A 10,832-nucleotide genomic window follows, 5' to 3' on the forward strand; every position below is an offset into this window, starting at 1 on the left:
GCTGACCAATTAGAAGGAAAAGAGATAAAAAACAAAGTAGAGAGTCTTGACAGCAGGTTAGACCATGCAGAAGATCGAATCTCAGGGATTGAAGACAGCCTAGATATTATAGAGAAAGAACATACAACCATCCAAGACAAGTCCAAGAAATATGATAGGTCTATCCAACACCTGGAAGACACCATCAGAAGGCCCAATCTAAGGATAATGGGTGTAGAGGAGCACCTAGAAACAGAAGTTAATGGTCTAGGAAATTTGTTTAACAGGATCCTAGCAGAGAACTTCCCAAACATACAAAAAGATAGGCCTATTCAGATACAAGAAGCTTTTAGAACCCCAAATAGACCAGACCAGAATAGGACATCCCACCGTCACATTATAATCCACACAGGATCAACCCAGACCAAGGAAAAGATCCTTAAAGCTGTCAAGGAGAAAAGGTTAATCACCTATAAAGGGAAACCAATTAGAATTACCTCAGATTTCTCACCAGAGACAATCAAAGCAAGAAGAGCCTGGAATGATGTATGCCATGCCCTAAAAACAAACAACTATCAACCAAGAATACTGTACCCAGCTAAACTCTCCTTCATAACTGAAGGCCAAATAAAAACCTTCCATAGCAAAGAAAAATTGAAACAATACATCTCCACCAAACCAGCCCTGCAAAAGATTCTTAAAGATGTCCTACACATAGAAAACCAACAAGAACGCAACAAAGGCCAAGAAACTGCACCCAAACTGAGAATCCAAGAGCCTTAGGAAGAACCCAGTTTTCACAGCCCCCAAGAAGGTGGATAACATGGCAGGAACTCCCAAATACCTCTCAGTCCTATCTCTTAATGTTAACGGACTGAACTCTCCAATTAAGCGACATAGACTGTCTAGTTGGATTAAAAAACAAGACCCTTCTATCTGCTGCCTGCAGGAGTCACATCTTGCCCGTAAAAACAAACATATTTTCAAGGTTAAAGGCTGGAACAAAATCTACCAAGCAAACGGCCCTCATAAACAGGCGGGAGTTGCAATCCTAATATCAGATAAAATAGACTTCAAATTAAAATTCGTGAGAAGAGATAAAGAAGGTCGCTACATACTAATTAAAGGATCTCTCCTTCAGGAGGATATTACAATTCTAAATATCTATTCGCCAAACAATGGAGCACCCAAATTTATCAAAGAAACACTACTTTCCCTCAAATCCCAGATAGATCCAAAGACATTAATCGTTGGGGATTTTAACACACCACTCTCCCCACTAGATAGATCAACTCGGCAAAAACTCAACAGAGAAACCGCAGATCTAAACAGCTGCATAGATCAACTAGACTTAACAGACATTTACCGAACATTTCACCCAGCAGCATCAGAATACACGTTCTTCTCAGCAGCACATGGGACGTTTTCTAAAATAGACCACATTTTAGGCCACAAAGCAAACTTGTCTAAATTCAGAAACATTGAAGTTATACCTTGCATTCTCTCTGACCACAAGGGAATAAAATTAGAACTCAACACCAAAAGCCACCAAAGAAAGTCCGGTATCACATGGAGGCTGAACAACACACTGCTGAATCATGAGTGGGTCATGGAAGAGATTAGAAAGGAAATTCAAATGTTCATGCTATTCAACAAAAATGAACACACAAATTACCAGCTCCTCTGGGACACAGCAAAGGCAGTACTCAGAGGCAAGTTTATAGCTCTGAGCTCCTACATCAACAAATTGGAGAGATCGGAAACTAATAATTTAATGACACATCTAAACCTCCTTGAAAAAGAGCAGCAAGATAAACCCCAATCCAGTAGACGGAAAGAAATAATCAAAATTAAATCAGAATTAAATGAATTAGAATCCAAAAAAACTATAGAAAGAATCAACAAAACAAAGAGTTGGTTCTTCAAAAAACTTAACAAAATTGACAGACCCTTAGCAAACCTTATCAGAAAAAGGAGAGAACACACCCAAATTAATAAACTCAGAGATGAGAATGGAAACATCACCACCGAAACAACCAAGATTCAGAACATTATAAGGGAATACTTCTCAAAACTTTATGCTAATAAGTTTGAGAACTTGACAGAAATGGACCTTTTCCTAGCAAATATTGACATGCCAAAACTAAACCAAGATGAGTTAAACCAGCTTAACAGGCCCATATCAAGCATCGAAATAGAAACAGCAATAAGAGACCTCCCAGCTAAGAAAAGTCCAGGACCAGATGGTTTTACAGCAGAATTTTACAAGGCCTTCAAAGCAGAGCTCACACCAATACTCCTCCAACTCTTCAATGAAATTGAAAGAGAAAGCTCACTACCGAACACATTCTATGAAGCCATCATAACCCTCATCCCAAAACCAGGCAGGGACTCATCAAAGAAAGAGAACTATAGACCCATTTCTTTGATGAACATTGATGCAAAACTTCTCAACAAAATTTTGGCCAATCGACTTCAACAATTCATCCAAAAAATCATACACCATGATCAAACAGGATTCATTTCAGGGATGCAAAGCTGGTTCAATATACGCAAATCAATTAATATTATTCATCACATCAACAGGAGCAAGAATAAGAACCACATGGTTATCTCAATAGATGCAGAAAAAGCATTTGACAAGATCCAACACCCCTTTATGATGAAGGTTCTGGAAAAATTAGGAATCCATGGAACATTCCTCAATATAATAAAGGCTGTATATGACAAACCTACAGCCAGCATTATACTCAATGGTGAAAAACTAAAGCCATTTCCTCTTAACTCAGGAACAAGACAAGGATGCCCACTCTCTCCACTTCTCTTCAATCTAGTATTAGAATGCCTAGCTACAGCAATAAGACAAGATGCAGACATAAAGGGGATCCAAATAGGGAAAGAAGAAATAAAACTCTCCCTCTTTGCAGATGACATGATCTTGTATTTAAAGAATCCCATAGACTCCACTCCCAAATTACTCAAGCTGATTCAAAACTTTGGCAAAGTAGCAGGTTATAAAATTAACCCCCAAAAATCAATGGCTTTTCTATATGCCAACAATGAGAAAAGTGTGGCTGAAATTAGGAAAGCAACTCCATTTGTAATAGCCCCACAAAAAATAAAATACCTAGGAATTAACTTAACCAAAGAAGTGAAGGACCTCTATGATGAAAACTTTAAAATCTTGAAAAAGGAAATCAACACAGAACTTAAAAAATGGCAAAACCTCCCATGCTCCTGGATTGGCAAGATTAACATCGTGAAAATGGCAATACTTCCCAAGGCTATCTACAAATTCAACGCGATACCTATCAAAATTCCACCCTCATTCTTCAAGGAAATAGAGGAGGCAATCCAAAAATTCATATGGAACAATAAAAGACCCCGAATAGCAAAAACGCTCCTCAACGGAAAGAACACTGCTGGAGGAATATCAATACCAAATTTCAAACTCTACTATAAAGCCATAGTAATCAAAACAGCTTGGTATTGGCATAAGAACAGACCTCAGGACCAATGGAATAGAATTGAAAACCCAGAAATGAACCTACAGACCTATAGCCACCTAATCTTCGATAAGGAAGCTAAAACAATAGAATGGAAGAAAGACAGCCTCTTCAGTAAATGGTGCTGGCAAAATTGGTTAACTACATGTAGAAAACTAAAGCTAGATCCTTATATATCACCCTGCACCAGAATCAACTCCAAATGGATCAAAGACCTTGAACTCAAAGCAGACACTCTGAAAACATTACAGGATGGAATAGGAGAAACCCTAGGTCTCCTTGGCTCAGGTCGAAATTTTCTGAATAGAGACCCGGAAGCACAACAAATCAAAGAAAGGTTGGACAAATGGGATTGCATAAGATTGCAGAGCTTCTGCAGGGCAAATGACATAGCTGGCAAGATCAATAGAAAACCCACCGATTGGGAGAAGATCTTTACTAGCCATACAACGGACAAGGGTCTCATATCTAAAATATACTTGGAACTCAAAAAATTAAACCACCCAACAACAAATCCTCAAAGAAACAACTGCCCAATAAATAAGTGGGCGAAAGACTTAAAGAGAAGCTTCTCTGAAGAAGAAAGAAGGATGGCCAATAGACACATGAAGAAATGTTCAACATCCCTAGCCATAAAAGAAATGCAAATCAAAACAACATTGAGATATCACCTCACTCCAGTTAGAACAGCAAAAATCAAGAACTCCAATAACAACAGATGCTGGAGGGGATGTGGACAGAAAGGAACCCTACTTCATTGTTGGTGGGAATGTAAACTTGTTCAACCACTTTGGAAAGCAGTATGGAGGTTCCTCAAAAGACTTCACATAGATCTCCCCTATGATCCAGCAATCCCACTTTTGGGCATTTACCCAAATGTTTACAAACAAGACCACACTAAAGCTACCAGCACAACTATGTTTATTGCAGCATTATTTACCATAGCTAAGATATGGAACCAACCCAGATGCCCCTCAGTAGATGAATGGATCAAGAAAATGTGGTATATATACACAATGGAATTCTATGCCTCCATCAGAAAGAATGACATTTCCCCATTTGTTAGGAAATGGAAAGGTTTGGAAAAAATTATATTAAGTGAAGTAAGCCAGGCCCAAAGAAGCATAGGTCCCATGGTTTCCCTTATTTGCAATATCTAGTATAGGTATGAGTCAAGCCGAAAAGGTCAGATAATGTGATGCTAGGAAAATGAACCCTTAAATATGTATTTTAATGTTTTCGTTTCTTTCATGCATGTATTTCTAATGCATTTATAAGATTATTTCTTTGTTGCTTTGTATGTCCCTCCCCCACAGTGTAACCCCTGTTTTCACTATATTTGATGTCAGTATAACATGTGGAGGAGATGGGGACAAACAAGTCGTTTAAGGATTCAGGTGGACCTGTTGCAACAATGAGAAGTACAAAATGTCATGTCAAAACCAGCTTTACAATGCCGGTGTGGGGGGGGGAGGGGGGTATAATTGGGTGGGGGGAGGGGGGTAAAATTGGGTGGGAGGAGGGGGGAGGCGGGGAAGGGAAGTGAAGGGTAAACAAAGGAGGAGGCTGCAATGCTTGGTAAGAAATGTATCCATTAAAAAATAAAATAAAATAAAATAGTTTAACTGATCATTTTTGAGCATCTGATTAAAATTAATTAAAAATGAGAAGAATTTCATAAAATATATAAATGTGTACGGGCAAAACACATGCACTCAAAGTGGAAATTTAACTTTAGATAAGTGGAGCTAATATAATTTACCAGTACTATTAATTGAACTTATACATAGATTCTAAAAATGATTAAAGACCAAAAGAGAAACATCTGTGTAGGCTTAAGGAAAAGCTTTATCATTATTTGAAACCCTCAAGATCACTAAGCCTCATTGCATTCTTGATCCATACACATTATCAGCACATATTATATTTTTCGATAGAAGGAAAAGAAGACGTGCTAAATTTAAAGAATTATCTTCCTCTTAAAATATTATTTAGAATGATCAAGCTCTCTAAATTCTGAGAAGTTAGAGAAAGATTCTGCCAGGTAAGAAATATGAGAAAGTGTTCTGCCTTTTGCTAGCACCTGTGGCAATGATTTTTTATTAGCATATATTAGTTGTACAAAGAGAGTTTCATTGTAACATTTCCACACATGTATACAATGTACCCCAATGAACCTCATCACCTTGATCACCCTCCTTCTTTCTTCCTTCCCCTTCTTAAAACAGTTTCTACAGACTTCATTGTTCGAATTTCATACATGCATAAGTACTTTTACCCTATTCACCCTCCTTTGGCTCTTCCTCATTGTGCTAATACCTGCCCCACAAACATAGCTTGTTTTACTTTCCTGTCATTCATTTTTTCTTTTATTGTATATTAATTGTGCAAAGGGCTTTCACTATGGTATTTCACCTTTGTATGTATTATAATTTAATCAGATTAACCCTTCTATTGCTTTATCCCTCAGGCCCCTTATTGTTTAACAGTTTTCAGTGCTTTTCCTTATTCTGTCTCCATACAAAGACACAATATATTTCAATATTTGCTCCTCCCCCTCCAGAGCTATTAAAATCTTAGGATTTAGATGCAGCCACTTCAAATATAAAATCTGATTTTGTTCCCAGTCCTAGGGTTTGAAATCACAGCTTGGGCGCTGTCCCTGAGCCTCTTTGTGCTCAAGGCTATCACTCTACCACTTGAACCAGAGTGCCACTTCCATCTTTTTCTGAGTAGTTTATTGGAGATAAGAGTCTCATAGACTTTCTGGTCCCAGCTGGCTTTGAACCATGATCCTTAGATCTCAGCCTCCTGAGTTGCTAGGATTACAGGTGTGAGGCATTAGCACCCAGTTTAATACTTTAAAAGGTAAAGTTTCTGAAAACAAGCTCACAATTCTTATTACCAATTATTTTTAAAAAGTAGGACTTTATATGTTCTCTAGTCATAAGTACATATTATGAAGAAATATGTAATATATATAAATGTAAGCCCCTTCTTTCTGTTTCCTGTGAGCCATAGAAATATAGTATCATCATGTTCCAAGTGTGTCATGATGTAAAGGCTACTGGGACGCTAAGCACTACTAGATGATACACCATGTGTGCCATGTGTGTATTCTAAAGGGTTCGACAGTCTGCACTTTCCCCAAACTCAGTCACAGAATTACAAAACCTCTCTGAACATAGCACTGGCTAATGTCCTATGAAACACTAGTAATCTCACAGAACAGAGCTTGGAGAAACTGATGGAAAAGGAAACTTCTCTTCCCACAGATGAGGAACATGGCATCCAGAGAGGAAATGTGATTACCCAAGGCCTTCTATTCTCCAAGCATTTATTCACCCTCCAAGGAGGTAATCAAAAGAAGATTTGAATAAGCCCCTAAACAAGTATTTGTTTTTAATTAATGATGAAATTTAGCTCCATGGAAACTAGGGTTGCATCTACCCTGCAATTTCCTATTGTTTCTTTAGGAATCTCCATCCTCACCTCTTGTTATTAAGTTCATTAGTCCTACGGTTGGTTTAGATTCTATGTTTCCTTGTTTTTCCAATCATTTGACTGGATGGCAAAGTCAGATAGAATAGTTTCTTAAGTTTATCTATCAATTACACGTAACAGCCATTCCAGAGGTCCTGAGCCTTAAGACTCTACCACCCCAAGCTATGAGGAAGAAACCAGCGGCTTCAAGCTTCAAATCTCCCATCCTTGCTTTTAACATGTACTTCTTTGACTTCTCATAGGAAGGACATATATTGACCTCTTGGCTCTTGCCACTCAGAGGTAGATCAGTATCAGGGAGTTCATTGGGCTGTCCTCCTGAAGGGGAGCAAAGGCATCAGGAGAAGGGCATAGGGAGGGGCTGAGCTATGACATAGGCACAGAAAAGGTGTTGCTCACCTCCTCTACTGCACTTCTAAAGGTAGGACATCACTTCAGACTTTTTCCTCAGCTGGACAAGAGTCACAGGCCTTTGCTCCTAATATCACCATCCCCTCTCTGCCCCTTCCCCACCCCATACACACTAAATACAGTATAGGCTAGTTCTGGAAAATGATGTGACCTGGAACCAAGCAACTCTCTTCTGCTAAGAGCAATTTCTCACTGCTGCACAGTGGCAACAGCTGGGGCCCATAAGTCCTTCATTCACAGGGAGGGAGGAGACTAGGAAGTGAACCACGGCACCCACCACAGCTGTGGAATTCCTCTTGACTAGAGTTTCACAGTCCATCTCCCAATCAGCTGCTGTCTGCACTCTCATACCATAGCTTGAGAAACTGAAGGCCTTCCTGCTTCCCTGAGTGAAGGAAAGTTCCACCACTGGGGACTAATTTCCTTTGTTCAATCCATTCAGAATTCAGGAGACATGGAACAATTTTGCATCATAGGATCCATTTTTAGTTAGCTGGTGTCAGTTGCCCCATCCCTTGAGATGTACTCCCCTTACTTCTAGGAAATCTAGAGCTTTCTCACTTGAACTGAGGAATCTGCTTTTCTCTGGAGCCAACTATGTTTGCCAGACACAGTTGTGACCCTCCCTTTATGGGGTATTAGTACTCTTAAGGTGCCAAAGCAACTGTCTATGCTCTGAACCACCACATACTACACAGTCCATGGCCCAAGGAGGGAACTAAATTCATGAAAACATTTTTCAAACCATAGCTCACTATTGTCTCTGCATGCACTCAACAAAGAACCTGAACTCATAATTCTGAGCATGATTGTGTGTGTGTGTGTGTGTGTGTGTGTGTGTACACATGTACAGAGAGAAAACAGAGACAAAAGAGAGCGAGCACTTGCACAGAATGAGTGCAAATTTATTTTAAGAATATAACTTGGTGGTTTTTAAAACGCTTATTTACTTGTGTCACTATCACCCTGCCCAAGATGTAGAATATTTTCAGCTATCCAGAAGGCTCCCTTGCATCCCTTCACAGTTTTTCCCAAAAAGTAATTGCTATTTTGGCCTTCTATTTCTAGAGTTTTGCTTGATTTCGAATATCATCTAAATGGAGTCACGTAGTGGACTCTCATTCAACATTGTCAAGTGAGCAGTAAGTTATTTCTCATCCCTTTTACTGTTGGTGGCCAGTAGGGTTGTTCCGGGTGTTGGGCTATTATGAATAAGATGATTGCAAGCATTAAAGTAAGTAAAAATAAACCATTTAAGACACTAACTGGTGGCCACTGGCCACTACCACTCCATGGCAGATATTCCAGATAGTTCCTTTGTAGAGTTTCAACAACCCTGATCAATGTTGCTCATGTGTCACTGACACTTGCCACTTCCTGCCCAGAAGGACCTACGGGCAGGTTTTGCTTTATCTACCCACACTTAGGGTCTAGTATATAAACCAGATGGGCACAGACCTCATACACAATTCCACGTGCCCACCTGTTCTCCTGCCTTATGTGAACACAATCATCTGTCTTTCTTTTTTCCACCCAGGCCATCATTTCCAGACATGGTTATAATTATTTTAACCACCATAAAAGCCTCTTCAACAAAGGAGCACAGCAATTAATTTCCCCTTATCTGTGATAGGGTCATGATGAATTTCTCCAGGAAACACTGGCTCTGAGTATTGGGAAAAGCAAAAGGGTTTTAGGGCTTCCTTGTCATTTTTAATCCTTCTCAAACCAAGCTAAAGCCCATGAACAGGTATTTACTTGGAACCTGAAGTCAGTTGAGCCCAGGATCCTCAGGCAGAATTACAATAGTGGTAATTATTCGACCACGCTTCAGTGTAATTTTCTTCTCCTCAGTCTGTCTGCATGCAAGCAGGCCCAGAATGCAAATGATATGATTGCTTTCATTAAATCATCTTTTTATGACTGTATAATTTCAGTAATTAAAACCTTTACTAATATATTCTATGAAGCAGTCAGAATATTACACTAATGTATGGCCCTTATTAATTTTTGAAAAACAGGGGTGAAATTTGAATAACTTGCTTCAGCACACTTAAGAGCTCTGAAAAGAAAAAAAAAGTGCTGAATACAATTTTGATTAATGTAAGCTAATTAGCATTCATTGTTTTTTATTCCCTCTTCTCCACCTGAAAAGCCACCATCGAGCATTAGTATTAGTATAAGCCTTGCCTAGTGTCTATTTCAAACACTGTCTTTATTACTGGCATACCATTGAGTTTGTTGCTAAAAGAGAACAGAGGGAATCTGTAGGTTTTTAATCATTACGACTGCAGAGTAAGGAGGCTAAACATTAGTGGTTACATAGTTCCATGGTTCTTAAGAGAAGGACAAATCCCCCAGTTAGTTTACTAGTCCTTTATCTGTCTGTCCAAGGGAATTCTAGCAATCCCTGTCTCCCTCAGTATCTCATTGTTATTGCTTAAGGAAGTTTGGCCATAATCAATTCCTTAACAAACCCGTAGATACTTGATCTTGTGCATGCACAGCCCCATAGGGTTTCACAGGCTCAGCAGTGGTTGTTGTACTGAAAGATCAGGGGGAACTAAAAATCTGGTATACAAGTGCTTTCAATGGACCTGAAAACAAGTCTTCTGTATGTGCTCATCATTCACAGAGCCAGAGAGGTCAGATCTTGCCACTTAATGATGACAGCTTCAAAACCCACATTGCCACATATAGTGACTAAATGACATTGAAGTTTTAGTTTAAAAAATAGCTTCTCTAGGGGCTGGGAAGGTGGCCCAGTGGTAGAGCGCTTGCCTTGCATGCCTGAGGCTTGGGTTCGATTCCTCAGCACCACATAAGCAAAAAGAAAAAAGCTGGAAGTGGCGCTGTGGCTCAAGTGGTAGAGCGCTCGCCTTGAGCTGAATTGCTGAGGGACAGCGCCCAGGCCCAGATTTCAGGCCCCACGACCGGACCTCCCCCCTCCTAAAAAAAAATAGCTTCTCTATTTGCAATATGTGGATCAGTGCATTCCTTCTGAAAAGGAAAAAGTTCCAATATGGAATTCAAATCACTTCATGGGAAACTTCAAACGGTAGCCTTATGCTTCCAATATACATTTAAGTAATCAAGTAATTGGAGCTTATATGTAGGTAGTTGTGTCACATATATTTTATTATTCTCGTGTGTGCTGTGATTTCATATATCTTTTTCATTTTCAAATTTCAATTAATTGGGGATAAAAAAAATCTCATCGACTATTCTTCCTGGGCTAGCTTTGAACCATGAGCCTCAGATCTGTCTCTTGAGTAGCTGGGATTATAGGCATGAGTTACCAGCATCATGCTTATTGTTTTTCCAATTTTTAACACACCTCAAGCTCCATTCTAAACTCAGGATATATAGCCATCAATAGCTTCCTATTGCCTACAAAATACAGTCATTTCTCTAAGTTCTTAAAGGTCTGGT

The sequence above is a fragment of the Dipodomys merriami genome, unplaced genomic scaffold, assembly GCF_024711535.1.
Source record: "Dipodomys merriami isolate MVZ:Mamm:240054 unplaced genomic scaffold, mDipMer1.0.p SCAF_156, whole genome shotgun sequence".
Lineage (NCBI taxonomy): Eukaryota > Metazoa > Chordata > Mammalia > Rodentia > Heteromyidae > Dipodomys > Dipodomys merriami.